General features: G+C 46.2%; 1 protein-coding gene across 2 annotated transcripts in view; it reads left to right on the top strand.

The window, feature by feature from the left end:
* Positions 1 to 17,869, top strand: part of IRF6 (interferon regulatory factor 6) — a 47,760-nt gene that overhangs the window by 2,925 nt on the left and 26,966 nt on the right. Inside the window, exons 1-2 of one of the 2 annotated variants that reach the window (XM_089312120.1) lie at positions 12,273 to 12,363; positions 16,976 to 17,108. The gene's annotated coding sequence lies outside the window, so the exon portion shown is untranslated. Of the gene's footprint in view, positions 1 to 12,272; positions 12,364 to 16,975; positions 17,109 to 17,869 lie in introns of those variants that run through there. The other variant, XM_008268456.5, reaches the window with a different exon arrangement.

Raw genomic sequence — 17,869 nt, 5'->3', positions numbered from 1 at the left:
ACAGCACCGGCCCCTAATGCATTCTTCTGTTCTCTGTGTCTTTCCTGCCTTGGTTATTGGACCTAGAATTTTGTTGCATCGGGATTTCCCTCTTCCTGCAGAAGGCATCTGTTGTCTAGGTGCTTTTCTTCTGGCGATGTTACCAGCTATTGATGCTCAGCGTGTGTGTATTCATTCATGCATGCGTGCGTCCTAATTCTGTCACTTCTTCTTCACTTATGTGTCGACTAGCTTCTCTCCTACCTAAACTGTGGTCCCCAAGGGTACACTTTACAGAGGAAAGAATAAATGATTGATTCTTCCCCTTCATCTACCACTTTCAATATACCCAGGTAGATCACTAAATCATCTAATGGTGATCAAGGTTTTTTTTTTTTTTTTTTTTATTTGACAGGTAGAGTTATAGACAGTGAGAGAGAGAGACAGAGAGAAAGGTCTTCCTTCCGCTGGTTCACTTCCCAAATGGCCGCTACGGCCAGCACTGTGCCGACCCGAAGCCAGGAGCCAGGTGCTTCTTCCTGGTCTCCCATGAGGGTGCAGGCGCCCAAACACTTGGGCCATCCTCCACTGCCTTCCCGGGCCACAGCAGAGAGCTGGACTGGAAGAGGAGCAACCAGGACTAGAACCCGGCGCCCATATGGGGTGCCAGCACCGCAGGCAGAGGATTAACCAAGTGAGTCACGGAGCCAGCTCAAGGGTTTTTTTTTTTTTCTTTTTTTAAAAAAGATTTATCTATTTGAAAAGCAAAGTAGGCCAGTGCCGCGGCTCAGTAGGCTAATCCTCCGCCTTGCGGCGCCGGCACACAGGGTTCTAGTCCCGGTCGGGGCGCCAGATTCTGTCCAGGTTGCCCCCCTTCCAGGCCAGCTCTCTGCTATGGCCCAGAAGTGCAGTGGAGGATGGCCCAAGTGCCTGGGCCCTGCACCGCATGGGAGACCAGGATAAGCACCTGGCTCCTGCCTTTGGATAGGCACGCCGGCCGCAGCAGCCATTGGAGGGTGAACCAATGGAAAAGGAAGACCTTTCTCTCTGTATCTCTCTCTCACTGTCCACTCTGCCTGTCAAAAAAAAAAAGAAAAAGAAAAAGAAAAAAGAAAAGAAAAGTAACAGGGAAAGGAAAGAGAGAGCGAAAGAGAGAAGGGAAGAGAGGGAGGAGGGAGAGAGAGAGATGGATCTTCCATGCACTGGTCCGCTCCCCAGATGGCTTGCAAATATTGTGTATATGGTTTGACAGAACTTAAATGTGCTGTTTTAAAAATATGTATTTTTTTGAAAGGCAGAATAACAAATGCCTGCAACAGCCATGGCTGGGTCAGGCCTAGGCCAGCAGCCAGGAACTCCATCCAGGTCTCCCACATGGGTGACAAGGACTCAAGTACTTAAGTAATAATCTGGGGCCTTCCCAAGCTCATTAACAGGAAGGTGGAATGGAAGCATACCTAGGACTCAGTCTAGGCACTTTGATATGGGATACAGCCTAACGTGTTAAGCCACGTGGCCTATCCCCAGATTTTTGTTTTTATTTTTAGTATCATTATAAATTTACACAATTATACAAATTAATGTTTTAATGCCTTGCAGATATTGGAGTGTATATATACAATTATACAATTATAATTGGAAAGCTATTTTGATATATAACTGTACATGTGAGAAGACAAGTAAACAAACCACTGTCTGATACATAAGACCACTAGGAGCAGATGTGCACACACACACTCACACAGAAACATACAGACTCACAGTTACAGAAGGTAAGCAGGGGGCTTACCTTCTGTGATTCTCAACAGAGCTGGGAGGAGCACAGCTTAAGGGTATTATCTCAGGTACTAGGGATTGGGATTTGAAATTTATGTGGAATTTATGTGATAATAAAATCATATGATTCCCAGATTGATGGAGAGAGAGCCATGTGCAGTCCAAAATTGTGACTCTCTAATGGTGAAAGTTCAGACACTTTAGCTTCTGGCTTGGGAAGAGTCTGGGGGAGGGGTGTGCGGGTGTGTCTGTGTGTGCATGTGCACATATGTTTTTCTAGGTATTAAATCAGTTTCCCACATGCAAGACCAGCTTTTTCACTACACATAAATGCATGCGTCTCAGTACACACCCAGAACAATCTTGCTTCTCCTTTTTTTTTTTTTTTTATATATTTGAGAGGCACAGCCACAGACAGAGAGAGGGAGAGACAGAGAAATCTTCCATCCGCTGGTTCACTCCCTAAATGGCTGCAACTGCTGGAGCTGAGCCAATCCAAAGCCAGGAACTTCTTCCAGGTCTCTCACATGGGTACAGGGGCCCAAGCGCTTGGGCCATTTTCCACTACCTTCCCTGACCACCAGCAAGGAGTTGGATTGGAAGTAGAGCAGCCAGGACTTAAACTGGTGCCCATATGGGTCACCCACACCATAGTTGATGGCCCAACACACTGTGTCACAGTGCCAGCCCCTTGCATGTCCCTAAGACTGCTGGCAGATATGAGCCTCTCAACACACTTCTAAAATGATGAAATTAGCTTATTCAAAAAAAAAAAAGAAGAAGAAGAAATTAGCTTATTCATTCGAAAAATTTACTGAAACTTAGCATGTGCCAGGTGCTATACCAACAGCTGAAGCTAGGAGTTCACAGTCTTGTCTGGGTATAGATAATAAATACACAATTACAATCACCGTGGTCAATGCCAGACTGGCCAGTGCTGGCTCAGGCAGCAAGGACAGTGTTTACCCAAGCTGGGAAATCTGCTTTCAGGCTGAGCATTTGTCAAACAACTCACTGAACTCAGAATTGATCTACATTCTCCATCCGAGGCTGTGTGGGTTGTTTCTGCTGACTTCATGAGCAACATGTATGTGTGTGGTTCAGGACAGGATATGAGGGTTATAGGACAACAGGAAATTAGAAAGCTGTGTAGTCATCAGATTCCATGGCATTTATTGTATGTGGAGCAATAAGCTTGCTAGGCGGAGCAGATTTCAGAAAATGAGATTATGTCTGAGAAAATAAAAGCTTTACAATGCACTCTATGCAAGGCAGACATGTAAAATATTATCACTCAGAAATGTAAAATAGTGTCGCTACCTTTCTATTGATCTGTTCTCATAACAAGTGCCTGTTAAACCCATATCCTGGAATAGCATGACCTTTAATAAACAGATGTCCTTAGGCTTATCAGGAGTTGATTTACATTAGGTCTGGCCTAATACTGAAAGCATTTTTTAAGATTATATTAATCTGGTTGAGAACAAGCCTGAAAGGCTGTGTCGGAGGGGATAGTTTATACTTCTCCCTCTAGTGGAATATTGGTGTAATTGTAGTTACACGACACCCTGTTGTTCATATTTTCTACAAGGGCTCAGCGTGTATACATGGGCTCATTTATCAAACACTTACCAAGCTGTTACTGTGTTCCAAGCATGACACAAAGCATCAAGGATTTAAATAGTTCAAACCTCAGATCTTTCCTTTGAAGATTGTTCCCAAAGTGTTTACAAAATACCTACAACGCCATGGGCTAAAGGATGAACAAAGAATTACAGGAACCCAGAGGTTATGGAGATTCATTCTGCCATGGAGCGGGGGAGGGAGTCCTGGGTGCCTTCACAGAGGATGGGCCGAGTCAGGGTTTCCAGGGTGAGCCATAGGGAAAGAACATTCTAGGCCTTCAGAAAGATCCAGAGATGTGTTTGGGGAACTGTAAGAGGTCCCTGTTGCTGGGACGAGGGGCAGATGGAGGAGGAACCAGTCCTTGACAGGACTATGTACCTTGCTAAGGAGTTGAGGTTCCATTGAAAGATCCCAAGGCAGGCGGTTACATGATTAGATTTGGGCTCTAGTGCAGTCACAGTGATGTCTGCATGGGTGACAAGGCTATTACGTCTTCCTTTCCAAGGTCTTCCTTGTGCACTGTGTTTGTTACTGGTGCTGCTCACTAAGTCTTAGGAGAATTTTCCATATTTTTACCAAAAGCTTCCTCCTACTTACCAACATTCCTTGAAAACAAGACCTCAAGTCTCTCCTGAATGAAACCATCAACATTTGAGGCTACACTGAATCTCCTTTACCAATAAACAAACACTGATGAGTGATGGCCATGCTCTCCCTGCTGGTCCCAGTGTGGCTTTGCTTACAGCTTGATGGGCTCATGTGGGTAACTTGGAAGTCTTGCTCCCCATGGCTGTTAACACCTGTGTTCTCCCTTTTTCTCTGTGGGATCAGAAGCCCTGCATCCATCTACCCAAGATGATTCAATTCACATGCCAAGCTTGCGATTCCCGTCAGATATCCCAGTGGAAAGGTGCAGGAGGTTGTCAGGCATGCGCATCTGGAGTACAAGGGAAAGCTCCAGGATGCCGGATGCTTGTGCACATCTGGGAGTGGTCAGCACTTGAATGACCATGCACAGAGAAGCCCAAGAATGGAGCCCTATGCCCTGCAAATGTGAGAAGCTTAGGAGATGAGGAAGAAACAGGAAGGTGATGAAGAAGGAGCAGCCGTTGGAGGAGGAGGGAGGCTGGTGTTATCTCCCATTCACTGACGGATCCTCCTCAGGAAAGGGGTTAACACGGAGAATACTGGATTCAGGTGAATCCTAATTCAGACCTCAGCCTCACTTCATGTGTGCTGCAGAGCGTAGTACAGGACCTGGTGCTTCTTGGCCCAGTGCCATTGATTATGCGCCTTTGGGCATACATTGAGTGCCAGTGGAATTTATGTGAAAGTAAAGTCCCTGGCCTCAGGGAGCTCACAGTCCAGACAGAGAGAGCAGTCATAGAAGCTGATGATTTTTCCCCAACGTGGTGATACCATAAACCCCTTAATGAAATTATGAGCCATGTGCTGAGAGAACAGAGAGGAGGGAGTGATTAATCCAGCCTGGGATGGCCTGACTTATGTGGTGTGATGCACTTTCCCCTGATTCATCTTTTACGTGTAGTCTTGCCTAAGGGAATTGTGGCTCTTCTCTGAGTGTCATCAATCAATCTATGTGATGATTTATGAGATTTTTTTTCTTTTGAAGGAAACAGTGAAAAAAATCTTTAGGATACAGATTGTGATCTTACCTTTAAAAAATTTAAGAGTTGCAATCTTGGATAAAATGGGGTCTGTAATTCCTTATTAGCCCAGATCAATGTTCTGCCAGTTTGGACAGTTATCAAATCACTTCCCGCAGTAGCCCTGACATGCCAGCCTTAACTGCCGAGCCACCTGCACCTGGTGTAGAAGTCGGCGAAGATTTAGGCTTTTTCTTTGGGTGGTGATTTGCCTCTGCTTTAGGAGACAGCTTTTCTTCTTCACATAGTAAAGCCCACCCTCCCCCCCCAAACATCAGCTTTTCTCCTGTTTACTTTAACAGCCATGCATTTTTCATGAACAAGGTTTTCTATCTTTTTTGTGTGTGCTGCCATTTTATTTCTCCTTGTTTATTCTCCATGCATTCATTCTGGTCAGAATTTAAAACTTTCTAAATAAAACATATACTGAAAAGTATCTTTTCCATGAGTTTATTATAAATGCTTGCATTGGAGATCACACAAAGGCAGACTGCAAAACTGTTGTATTTCAGTGTGTTGCGCACACTGGAGTGCTACCTTTATTCTGTAAACTTATAGCTCCTCTAGGGTGGTCTGAAGGCATTCCTAGGGATTTTGGAGCCAAATAAATGGATACTTTTGTTCTCCAGTCTAAAAGTAGATGTAACCAAAGTTCCTTTGATGGGTAAAGTTGGATGATAGTGAATATATTTGGGACAGGGCAGGTTTTAGAAAAGAGAAATGAGGGCAATGTGGGTAAGAGTTAAGCATTGTCCACTGGGATCCAGGAAAAAAAATTTTTCAATAACACAAATATACCCAGGAACCTAAAGACCTTGAAAAATAATTAAAACATAAGAAATCCAAAGAATTGTATATTCCTGATTTAAATGAAGACACTAGCTTTTTCTCTAAGAAAAGATGGTTAAAGTTTATTTGCTATGTGGAGTATGTTAATTTGAAGAGTAATTGTTCTTTTTTAAAGAATTATATATTTATTTGAAGGTTCAAGTGACAGGGAAAGAGGAAAGAACCCCAAATGACTTCAACAGCTGGCTGAGCCAGCCATCAGTGGCAGGGATCCAAGTACTTGGGCCAACCTCTGCTGTTTTCCCAGGTACATTAGCAGGGAGCTGGATTGGAAACAGAGCAGCAGGAACTTGAATCAGTGCTCCAGTATGGGATGCCAGCTTGCAAGCTGTGGCTTAACCCACCGCACCACAAGATCAGCCCTGAAGAATAATCACTCTTAAGAGTTGCCCTGTGGTCTAACCTTTAATTAAAGAGGACCGAGTTTCTTAAAATCAAGAGAAATCCCAATGCCTTCTATGAGATTATCCAGCTTCTAAGCTTCTATGGGATTATCCAGAAGCCCATTCTTCCCTGCTCTGGCCAAGTCTGTCAAAGATGCCCACCCTTATCTTGAGCAGTCACTGCTGAGCTCTGTGTGTGCTCCAGGGGTGGGAACAGAACTCCTCCTCCACTCTTCCATCTGCAGCTGCCCCTAGCTCGTCATACTCAGCCTCAGGCCTGCCATACTAGAGCTAGGACCCAATAGTGCAGCTCTTGGGGGGTGTAGACTCTTCAGTCCACACCTGCACAACCATTTCCCCAGGTCTTCCATAGTGTCAAGGTGGTTGGGTTGGGAGGAGGCTTCGGTGTCAACCTCACATCATTCCCAGAGCCTATTCTCCCCTCTGATGGGCTTTTGGCTCCAGGTCACCAGTCCAAAGTCTCCTTCTCTTGCCATGACGCTCATTTCAGGGACCTCATTGTAATGCTGTCAACGTCAGGGCACTCCTAGTTCATCTGACATGTTCTGGGGGTCTGAATCTCAAAGAGGCTAGTTCAGTAATGCTCAGTCTGTGCTAGGACTGCTGGTGTTTATCACCCTTTGCCTTGTAAGCTCTAGGAAGTTAAACTGAATGAAATAGCAGAGGAGTTGGCTCTGCTGCTCCCAGGTGACTTCGTGCATATGGATTCAAGTCTGCTTGTGCATAGGTGATTTTCTTAGAGAATCTAGGAAAGGACCAACATAAAGAACATTGGGGCCAGTGCTGTGGCACAGAGAGTAAAATCTCCACCTGTGGAGCTAGCATCCCATATGGGCACCAGTTCGTGTCCCGGCTGTTCCACTTCTGGTTCAGCTCTCTGCTAATGGTCTGGGAAAAGCAGCAGAAGATGGTCCAAGTCCCTGGGCCCCTGATACCCACATGGGAGACCCAGAAGAAGCTCCTGGCTTTGGCCTGGCCCAGCCCAAGTCATTGTGGTTATTTGGGGGGAGTGAACAAGCATATGGAAGATCTCTCTCTCTCTTTCTCCTTCTGTCTCTCTGTAACTCTGCCTTTCAAATAAGAATATATATAATAAGATATATTGTGACTGGTGGGGAAATTTTATAAATTCATGTTCATATCAGAGTCTACAGTCTAAAATTCTTTATAAAAATGTTATTTTATTTAGTTGAAAGGCACACTGACAGAGAGGGAGAGAGAAAGAGTAAGTGAGAGAGTGAGAGAGAGAGAGAGAGAGAGATTGGCCAGGGCTGGGCCAAGCCAAAGCCAGGAGACTGGAATTCCATCTGGGTCTCCCACATGTATAGCAGGGGCCCAAGTACTTGAGTACATCTTCCACAGCTTTCCCAGGCTCATTAGCAGGGATTTGTATGGGAAGCAGAGCAGTTCTGGCTTGAACTGGTGCTCTGATACGGGATGCTGGCACCATAAGTAGTGGTTTAACCCACTATACCACAACACTGGCCCTAGTCTAAGCTTCTTGAGCTTTCTTTTTTTTTCTTTTTTTATTTTTTTTAACAGGCAGAGTTAGACAGTGAGAGAGAGAGAGAGACAGAGAGAAAGGTCTTCCTTTTTCCGTTGGTTCACCCCCCAAGTGGCCACTATGGCCGGCGCATTGTGGCCGGCACGCTGCACCGATCCAAAGCCAGGAGCCAGGTGCTTCCTCCTGGTCTCCCATGCAGGTGCAGGGCCCGAGGACCTGGGCCATCCTCTACTGCCTTCCCGGGACACAGCAGAGAGCTGGACTGGAAGAGGAGCAACCGGGACAGAATCCGGTGCCCCAACCGGGACTAGAACCTGGGGTGCCAGCACCGCAGGCGGAGGATTAGCCTAGTGAGCCGCGGCGCCGGCCTCTTGAGCTTTCTGGCCAGTGTGGGGAGAGATTTCCCACTGCCAACAGTAGCTACATAGCACATTTCTGCAAGTTTGATTGTCCTGTAACAGGCCAGATGCTGATCCCGTTGTGGGGAAGCTAGGCACCCCTTGACCTTGCCTACTGAGAACCCTGAGAGTCCAGAGAGAGACAGAGATACTTTCTGGCCAATCATGGATTGATTAATTTGGCCCATCCTAATTGTACTGAGCATCTCTACCATGCTAGGCCCTGAGGGAATGAAACACCATGGTTCTTCCCAAGGCAGAGTTTATCACCTCCTTGTGGAAAAGCAGAAGGATGCACTTCAGGAAATAATTAAGACAACAGACTCTGTACAGGGCCGCTGGGCATGACCTTTAGCTCTCTTGGTTACTGCGGGTGGCCAGATCCTGGTTACTGTAGGTGGCCAAATAAATACCTCTGTGTTCTCCTGCATGGTCGTTTTGCGTAGTTGCAGCCTAACTCTCAGAATCCAGAAAGAGTTTGCTCCCAGTAATCTGGTTACTTAGGCTGAGAAGTGAGACTGCAGCAGTGAGTTTCCCTTGCATTTGGATCCAAAGCTAGTGTTGAAATGGTAGCTTCACATTTCAGGCATGGAAAGCCAAGATACTGTGGCAAAAATGACCTACATTAAAGATCTCTGTGAGTGAGATCCCAGGGGAAAGAAGGGGCCATCAAAGAAGGAGGTACCTTTCTCTGAAGGGAGGAGAGAACTTCCACTTTGATTATGGCCTGGTCTAAATAATGTCAGAGTTTGTGGACTCAAGAGGCTTCCATAGCCTTGGTAGCTCATGACAAGAGCCTTGGGTGATCACTGACATCATAAGTAAGAGTGTCAATTGTTAAATCAACAACAGGAGTCATTGTGCACTTGCTCCCCCTGTAGAACCTCTGTCCTTAAGGTGTTTTACTATGAGAATCAATGGTAAAACTAGTCTTCAAACAGTACTTTATACTTTATTATACTATATAATCTTAATGAAGAATGGGATGGGAGAGGGAGTAGGAGGTGGGATGGTTTGGAGGTAGGAGGGCAAGTATGAAGGAAGAACCTCTATAATCCAAAAGTTGTACTAATGAAAGTTATACTTATTAAATAAAAGTTGTCTATTAAAAAAAAGGTAGCTTCAGGTGTCACCACTCACCAGGTGTTTTCAACCTAGGAATATAGACAGGGACATGTTCTAGGAGAAGGTGAGTACTGTAGTGAAGAGCTGGGTGTCTTGTCTTGCTGAAAATTCATCTGAAAAGGTACAGGCAAAACCTCAATGAAGGCTTAGTCAGGAGGAGGTTGGAACAGGAACTGGGGCCAAGGTTGGGATAGGAGTGGTGGCCCTCTCTTGGGAGACTCAGGGAGATCTTTCTTCAAGTGAGCTCCCCAGATTTCTATGGGACTATGAGAAAAATCGCTCATAATTATGTTAATTACAACAGAGCACTTCTCTTCTCTGGGAGCTTTTCATCTTCAAAGGGGCTCCAGGGCGGAGCATTAATGGTTGACATGAAAGTCTCTGGTGTTTGAGAACTGAAGTGGGGCCGGGGGGCCCCCAGCTATGCTGGCTGGGCCCCTTGTGGTGGTGACCTGTGAAGGAATTCTCTTGCTTCAAGGTGAGGAGCGGGTCAAGGCATGGAGACGTGTCTGGAAACTGGACTTTGCCTTGCAGAAACTGGTGAGGCAAGGGAATAGAGTGTCGGCCTCAGTCCAGTGCCCTTGAGCCCTGACTCTCTGTATTGGGGGGGGGGGGGTTGTCAGATAAAATCAGAGACCTCATGACATTTGAATTTCAGACAAACAAACTCATGAATACCCAAAACATGGGTGTCCCAGATTTTTATTTGCTAAATCTGGTATCCCTACCCCGACCTGACCCCCACTCCAAACACACAGACATATATGCAGACACACACAGATGTGCACACACACAGACACACACATAGACACACGCACAGACACACGCACAGACACAGTCAGAGCCCAGCTTCCTACCTGACAGACTCAGACCTGAGAGGTCAGCAAGCTGGGGCGTGTTCCCCCAGGGGCACGAGGAACAAGAATTCTCCTGCCCAGGCCCAGCCTCTTTCCCACCCTCACCTGGGCATGTGAGAAAGTCCTTCCAGCTCTCTGTAGGGGCAGGGACTCAGGGCTGGGCCACTGGACAGACGGCCCGCCCTGCGCAGCTCCTTTTGCCTTGGCATTTAGGAATGAAACAGCCTCAACAACAGGCTCCCTAATGCGTCCCAACCCTGCTCTCCGTCTCCCCTTCTCTGAACCCTTACCTCCTCCCACCACTCTAGCTTAACGAGAAGCCTGTGGCCACCCACCCCCATCACGCTGAACTGCTGGAATGGACATTCCTCTGTGACAAAAACCAGAGAGCAGTGGTCGCTCTGCTGAGATCAGCTTCCTGCCCAGGCAGTGGAATCCTGGCTGCCAGGACGGGTCTGGGCCTGAACCAGCAATGCTGCTGGTTTCCCTGGCTGGGTGGGGAAGGGAAGACAAGCTGGTACTTGCCACAGCACAGAACAGTATCTGGGAGCTTGCAGTGCCTGCTCTGAGCCAGAGCGAAACTCCTGGGGCCTCCAGACATGGTGCGTTAGAGAGGTTCCCAGGCCCCCTAAAACTCAGATTCAGCCCCTGGGCTTGGTCAGGGTCAAGGACAAAGCATGTCACCTTCTTCACAGCCCCCAGGACAGGCAGATGGTCACACATATTCACATCCTGGGATACTACTTCGGGCCTCTGGGCAAGATTAACATTCCAAAGCGTCAATCCTTCGGTTCCCTTTCATGACCTCATGGAAGAGGCATGGAGTCAGACACATCGGGTGGCGTCAGCTCCCTACTCACTATTCACCAGCTGTGGGACCTTGGATAAGACTCTTTTAAAAATTTAATTTAAAAAAAATCCCCTGGTATACTTGCAAATAAAACTATGTGCAGCAAATGCTAGTGTCCAGGAGGACCCTGGCTGACGAGCTGGCAGTGCTGTGTAGGCGATTCCTGGGCAGCCACTTTTCCTTCCAAGGGCAAAATTCTGGGAAGATTCCAGAAAAGTTAATACTGGTAAGTTACTCTTTGAACTGTAGTGAGGAATAAAAACAACAGATTTCCCCCGTGAACTACAGTTCCTTCCTGTCCTTTCTTAAATCAGAAGTGCGTGAATTTATGAATAACGTGTGATACACTCAGCTTATGGGCATCACTGAAATCATTGCCTGCCAGTTATGGAGTATGTGGAGCACCGAGTCTCTCTAGTAAATGCTTGTTGACTGACTGCCCAGAGGAAGGGTGGAAGAGAGAAAGGAAAGGAGGAAGGAAGGATTGATTTTATTTCAATGGGTTATTTCGAAGTGGAAACCTTGACTCTTGTTTCAGAAGCCTCTAAGGCTGGTATTAAACCTCCTCAAATGCCCCTCCCCTAGATCTACTGTTTTCCTAGCTCCCTCCATTTTTATTTTTTCAGCCAACATGCTCAGCTTTGCAACAATGTTTTGTAAATAATGAACTGGAGCAGAGAGAGCTCTGCAGCTTTCTGACTACCCCAAGGGATCTGGCTGGCAAGGCACCTGGCCAGCGTAGGCCTGCTGGGGCCTTCTTTGGATTGGAAAGGCCCCGGAAAAACTGCTATCACTAGCAGCTGAACATTATGCAGGTGTTCCTGTGCTGGGGAGGCACAGGTGGTGTGTGGGCTGCCTCATCTCTGATTTCCTAGGTGTAAACAAAATAAGAGGGGAAAAGCTATCCCAGATCAATGGAATCAGAAGTTTCCCAGAGGATTTATAACCAGTAGAGCCATGCACAGGATGTTTGGAAGATCATCCAGGGAAGGGGATGGCACAAGAACCTGATAGAACACTCTTTCTGCTCCTGTTTCATCTCTCTTGCAGATCAACTTGTCTATTTTGGAGTTCAGAGATTTGGACTTGAACCTGAGTGTGGCCACTTCCCATGCAATCCAGGAGATTATGCTCCATGAGCTTCAGTTTCCTCAAGTGTAACATCAGAATGCTATTAATAACCCATACACATGCATTTAACAAATATGTATTGAATCCCTACCTTGTGCTAGGTCCTTGCAACACAGCAGCAAGCAAGATGTAGCTCCTGTCTTTTTGGCTGGAGCTTCACTATACTCCAGAGCAGAAGTCCCCAAATAGCAGCTCCTGTGAGTATTTCATACGGCTCATGTGATTTCTAAAAAATTTCAGATTTGTTGCAAACGTGTAAAAAATGTTAGATTTTATACAAATACTTCAAATATAAATTCTGGCAAAAATGAGCTTGTATTTCTGCATGGTGACCATTAGGCAGCGCTTGGTGTCTTCTTCCTTTAAAAAGAAGGTATGCTGTCCAGGTAGTGACAGTCTACACCCCTTGTAGACATTCTTACCTTGCTCAGCCTAAACAATAGTATTCTTTATCATCATCTTTTTAATCCAGCTCTTTGACATGACCTTCAAGGCCTTCTAGATATGTTTCAGGCTAATTCTTCCTCTCAATTGTGATGCTGCAGCAAATTGCCACAAGGTATCTCTGAACCATTACAAGGCTATTCTCTTTGCCTGAAATGTTTTTGATTCCATTTTTCTATCCATAAAACTTATATTGATCTTTTAAAGGTCATTTTAAACACTCCCTTCTTCCTTTGTGAAGACTTCTTAGAAGAAATGCTCAGAGGGGCACATGACTGAAGACCTTCAAAGACCAAAGGATCCTCAGTTGTTCTACACCTCAGAGTTGGTCCCAAGGGTCTTCCAGCTGGTTACAACTTATAAAAAGTCTCAGCTTTCCCAATTAACAAAGACAAGAATGTGAACATTCAATGAGATAATGTCTGTTAATGAAGTTCTAGCATGCACACAAAATGTTTGAATAGAGTTACTGATTTTAATAAACAGTATATATTCTAGTTAATATAATATTGGTGGCAACTTCCTCAAGGATAGTACATCAGCAGGTGCAAAGCCTGTGCAAGGAAGACAAATTTATTATGGTTGAAAAGTAATGGAATGGAAAGTGTTTGGAAAAGTAAGCTAGGGCCTTCAAATTGGTCTCCCTGCCTGACCCTTTGCTCCCTTTTTAAACAGCCGCTAGTATGATCCTGCAAGATAACGTCATGTCACTCCCCTGCCAAGAAGCCTGCAGTAGTCCCTACTACTCTCAGAGGAAAAGTCTACTTCCCAGCTCCCCCACCTCACCACTCTCCCCTTGTTCACACACCTCTCTGCCCAGCCACACTGACTTCCCTGTCTGTCCTTAATGGGACATGCATTCTCCTACCACGGGGCCTTTTCACTTACCAGGCTCTCTTTCTATAGTGACCTTTGCCCTGATGTCTACATGGCTCCCTCCATCACATTCTTAGGTCTTAATTTCTCATCTCCCTAAACTAAAATTAAAATTAGTCTATCTGAAATTAAATTTAGTCTATCTAAAATTTTACTCCAGGCCCACTCCTTTCTAACCTCTTTAGTTGTTCTTTTGTTCTTCTTTTTTATTTTTTATTTTTATTTTTTTTGACAGGCAGAGTTAGTGAGAGAGAGAGAGAGAAAGGTCTTCCTTCTTTTGGTTCACCCCCCAAATGGCTGCCATGGCTGGCACGCTGCGCCGATCAGGAGCCAGGAGCCAGGTGCTTCCTCCTGGTCTCCCATGCTAGACTAGAACCCTGGGTGCCAGCACCGCAGGCGGAGGATTAGCCTAGTGAGCTGCAGCGCCAGCCTCTGTTGTTCTTCTTAGAACTTAACCATCAGTGAACATACTTTATTTTCCTGTTCATTGTCTCTCCCCCTGGAGCATAAGCACGGTGGAAGCAGAAGCTCCTGTCACAGAACCTGGTACACAGGAGATACACAATCCATGCATGTTGGATGAGTGGTTAAAGTTTCTGGACTCAATAAATATTAGGAAACCGTGAACTATGTCTTAAGCAGGAGGATGACGGGATCAGAGCGTGCAGAGGCTACGGGATGGAGTGGGGTTGGGCTGGGAGCTGGGAGGAAGGAGGTAGTCACTCAGCAGGAGGGTACATAAGTGAAAGTTTAAACAAAGGGCTGGGGTAGGAAAAGAAAGACAAAAGGAGGCAGTAAGTTTCAAAAGGGCAGGGATTGTGTCCCTTGAATAGCAGGTGCCCAATACATATTTGCTGAATGATAAATGAAAGGATGATGCTCAAGTCTCCTGTGGGATGGAACCAGGGCATTGGTCTGAATCTGTCTCAGAAAGCCCTAAACCCTGGAGGGTCTTGCTCCTGGGGCCAGGAGTTCCACAAGATCAACGCTGACCTCCTGTGTTTGTGTGCGCATTTCCCCTTCCTTCCTCAACTGGGATCACTCTACAGGGCCCCTAGCTACCATTTAGGCCTCAGCTTAGCTTGGACTAAGCAGGGATTTGAGCTGTAGGAACTGCGGTGTGGTTGCGGCCGTACATGTCCAGGGGCAGCAACCAGCTCTCCTGACCTTTATGAGAGTTGCACAGTGCAGAGAAATTAGTGTGCAGAGGAGCCTTCCCTGGCCAGTCCAGAGCCACTCAAAGGAGTGGAAATCACTCTCTTTGTCTCTCTCAGAACCACAAGATTATTGAACAGCAGGCCAGTCCAGGTAGAGGCTGAGCATGAGACCACATTCAGAGAAAGTCCCCACAGTGGAGAGGGAGGGGTGCTGCTTGGCCAAGGTACCTCTCATTATACCCTCCCTTCTCTGTCCCTCAGTGGGGCACAGCTTCTCAAGGGATGAGTCCACACTTGGCCTGGCTCCCAATCCAATCAACAGAAATGAGATGCTTCACATCCTCTCTGCATGCTGGCACAATTCTGAGCTTCCCAGGTGTTTATTAAGGGAACACTGGTACCTGTGCCAGGTCCTTGCCTAAAGATGGGACTGGCGGGGAGCAAATGCAGCAGCAGAGAAAAATCATATTGGCTGAGACCTGTTACTGCCTTACTTATTTCATTTAATCCTCTTGTAGGTCCTGGCAAACAGGCAGTATTCTCTTTTGCAAGGCGAGGAAACTGAGGCTCATACAATTAGGAGATGAGAGGGGGGACATTGCGGCAAGCTTTGCCTCATTCCCAAGCACAGTTTGTTTTTCTAAGGATCCCAGAGCTGCCTCTAGAATTTAATCATGGAGCTAGGCATTGTCAGAACTAGAGGGCAATGGTGGAATTTGTTCAGCTCCTTGCAAGTGCCCTTTCTTCTTTCTTAAAAAAAAAAAAAAAGGCAATGACAATAATATTTTTGTTAAATACTCTGTATATCTTCTTTAAAAGATTAAATGATACCGACAGCTTTATAACCAAAACATCAGCCCTGTCCACTCCCTATTTGTGTTGAAGTAATATTTTGTCTCCTAATATTTCTGCTGAAATCTTTCACCCATTCTTATCTGCCTTCTCATGCTTTGTGTCCTCTCTTAACCTTGAGGATGAATATATATTTTTTTATTTCTTTGTTGTCATTATTCTGGGGTAGTCTGGGAGGGAGAGGAGATAAACACACCTGGCCAGTCAGTCATATTGAACAGAAGTCTGGCTTCTTTATTTTATTTTTTAAACGAAATATTTATTTACTTATTTGAAAGAGAAGAGGAAGAGGAGGAGAGAGAGTGAAAGAGAGGGACAGAGATAGAGAAAGAGATATCTTCCATGTGCTGGTATATTCCCCAGATGGCCACAACAGCCGGATCAGGACCAGGCTGAAGCCCAGAGCCAGGAACTCCTTCTGGGTCTCCTGCATGGGTGTTAGATATCCAAGCACTTCCCAGTGCATTAGCAGTAACCTGGATCAGGAGAGGAGCAGCTGGTACTTGAACTGCCACTCTGATGTGGGATGCTGGCATTGCAAGTGGCAACTTAACCTGCTACACCATATGCTGGCCCCAGCTTTTTTTTTTTTTTTAATTATTTGAGAAGCAGAAAGACATAGAAATGGAGTTGAAGATAGAGATGGAGATGGAGATGGAGATGGATGTCTTTATCCACTAATTCACCCTCCAAATGTCCACAACAGCTAAAGCTAAGAGCCCAGAATTCCATCCAAGTCTCCCACATAGGTGGACAGGGACCCAACTACTTGAATGATTACTTTCTGCCTCCAATGGTCTGCATTAGCAGGAAACTGGAATAGGAAGTGGAACTGGGACTCCAAGGCAGGCACTTCCATATGGGATGCAGGCATCCCTCGTGTTTTAAACTGCTACACTAAATGCCTGTCCCAGAAGTCTCCCTTCTTGCCACTCTACCTCTCGCCTTAAAGAGTGTATCCAGAAATAGCTCATTTTTCAGTCAACAAATGTCCAGGTCTCAGAGAGCTCCTGGCCTGCCAGATTCCCCTCTAGCTTCCCTCAAGGACTGGACTGAGGCCTGGAGGGAATGATAGACACAGAGGAAACAGTGGAGATAACAATGATGGTTGCCCCCTTCCATCCACAGGGCATCCCACCGATTCCAGAGAGCACTCACAGCAGCTCTCTCATTTCCAAGCAGCTTGTGATCACAGGCAGGTTGTTTGGTATGGACCATGAAGTCAAAATCAGCCGCTACTGTGTGCCAGTTGAGCAGCATATTTGAAATCAGAGCTATGACCCCTCTGATGCCTAGTTTCTGTAGTTTCTTATTGGGCTCTTTTGTGTGCAGAGCCAATGGGAGCTCTCCAGACCAGGGGGAGAGGAGAGGGGTAGGGGTGGACTCAGATTTGCACTGAAGGGGAGGAAGAATGGAGGAGGCCCCAGGGGAGCTCACTTCCAAGTGATTTACTGCCTTGTTTTTCTCCTCTTCCTTTCAGAAACGTTCAAGTTTGAAGAAAGAAAGATGCTTCTCTGAGAACACTGACCAGTGCTCAGCTTGGTCCAAGGATTAAAAGAAGGGCAGAATTGAATCACTTCGAACACTTCAGTGGGGGAATTTTAGAGTCCCAGGTGAGAGTCTGTTCCATCGCTTGTGTTGGGAAGTGAGCTTAATTTATGTTTTTTTCTTTTTTTTCTGTTGCTGGCCTCTGCAGCTCCCTGCCATCTCCATGATTCTAGGATTTGGAGTGTATTCCAGGAGGCAAACCGCTGAGGTTAAGGACAGAGGGACAGACAGTAAGAAAGCAACAGGCAATACGCATTACAGTTTAAGATGTGGTCTGGCAATGTGTTAGACTTATATATAGCCCTGGTACCTGGAAATCCTTGGATACAGGCAGAGGTAATCGAGGGCCAACAGAGGTTTTGGAGTAAATCTGATGGGCTCCAGAAGATTAGTTGGGGTCTGAGTTCCTTTGAGAGAGCAGAGAATTGAACTGTTTAGCTTGATATCCTGCCTGCCTCCAGCAACTCCACCAAAGCATATTCCACTCTCAGAGATCATTTGCCATACTGGCTCCAGTAAGACCAAGTTCCCACTGTACCAAGCCTGTGGAAGAATCCCCAGGTTCTGTGCCTCCTGCTCTGCCAAGAAGATAATGGGTTTTGAAACTCATGGCTTTATTATCACATATCTGATGTTGTAGAGATTAAAGTCTGGGTAGTCACAGAGACCCCTCCCACAAAATAAGAGCTCACTGGCAGCAGGCGAGGGGGATTCCCTAGTTCTCATGGCTGTGAATCAGGGCCCCTGTGCTGAATGCACATCCTACTGCCTGAAACTCAGACTCACAAGTGAGTCAGCAGTGCCCCACCTGAGAGGCAGAGGAGGT

Source organism: Oryctolagus cuniculus, chromosome 13 (assembly GCF_051225735.1).
Source record: "Oryctolagus cuniculus isolate XC-2025 breed Fujian yellow rabbit chromosome 13, ASM5122573v1, whole genome shotgun sequence".
Lineage (NCBI taxonomy): Eukaryota > Metazoa > Chordata > Mammalia > Lagomorpha > Leporidae > Oryctolagus > Oryctolagus cuniculus.
The sequence above is the reverse complement of the archived record's forward strand: the minus strand, read 5'-3'. Positions and strand labels throughout refer to the sequence as shown.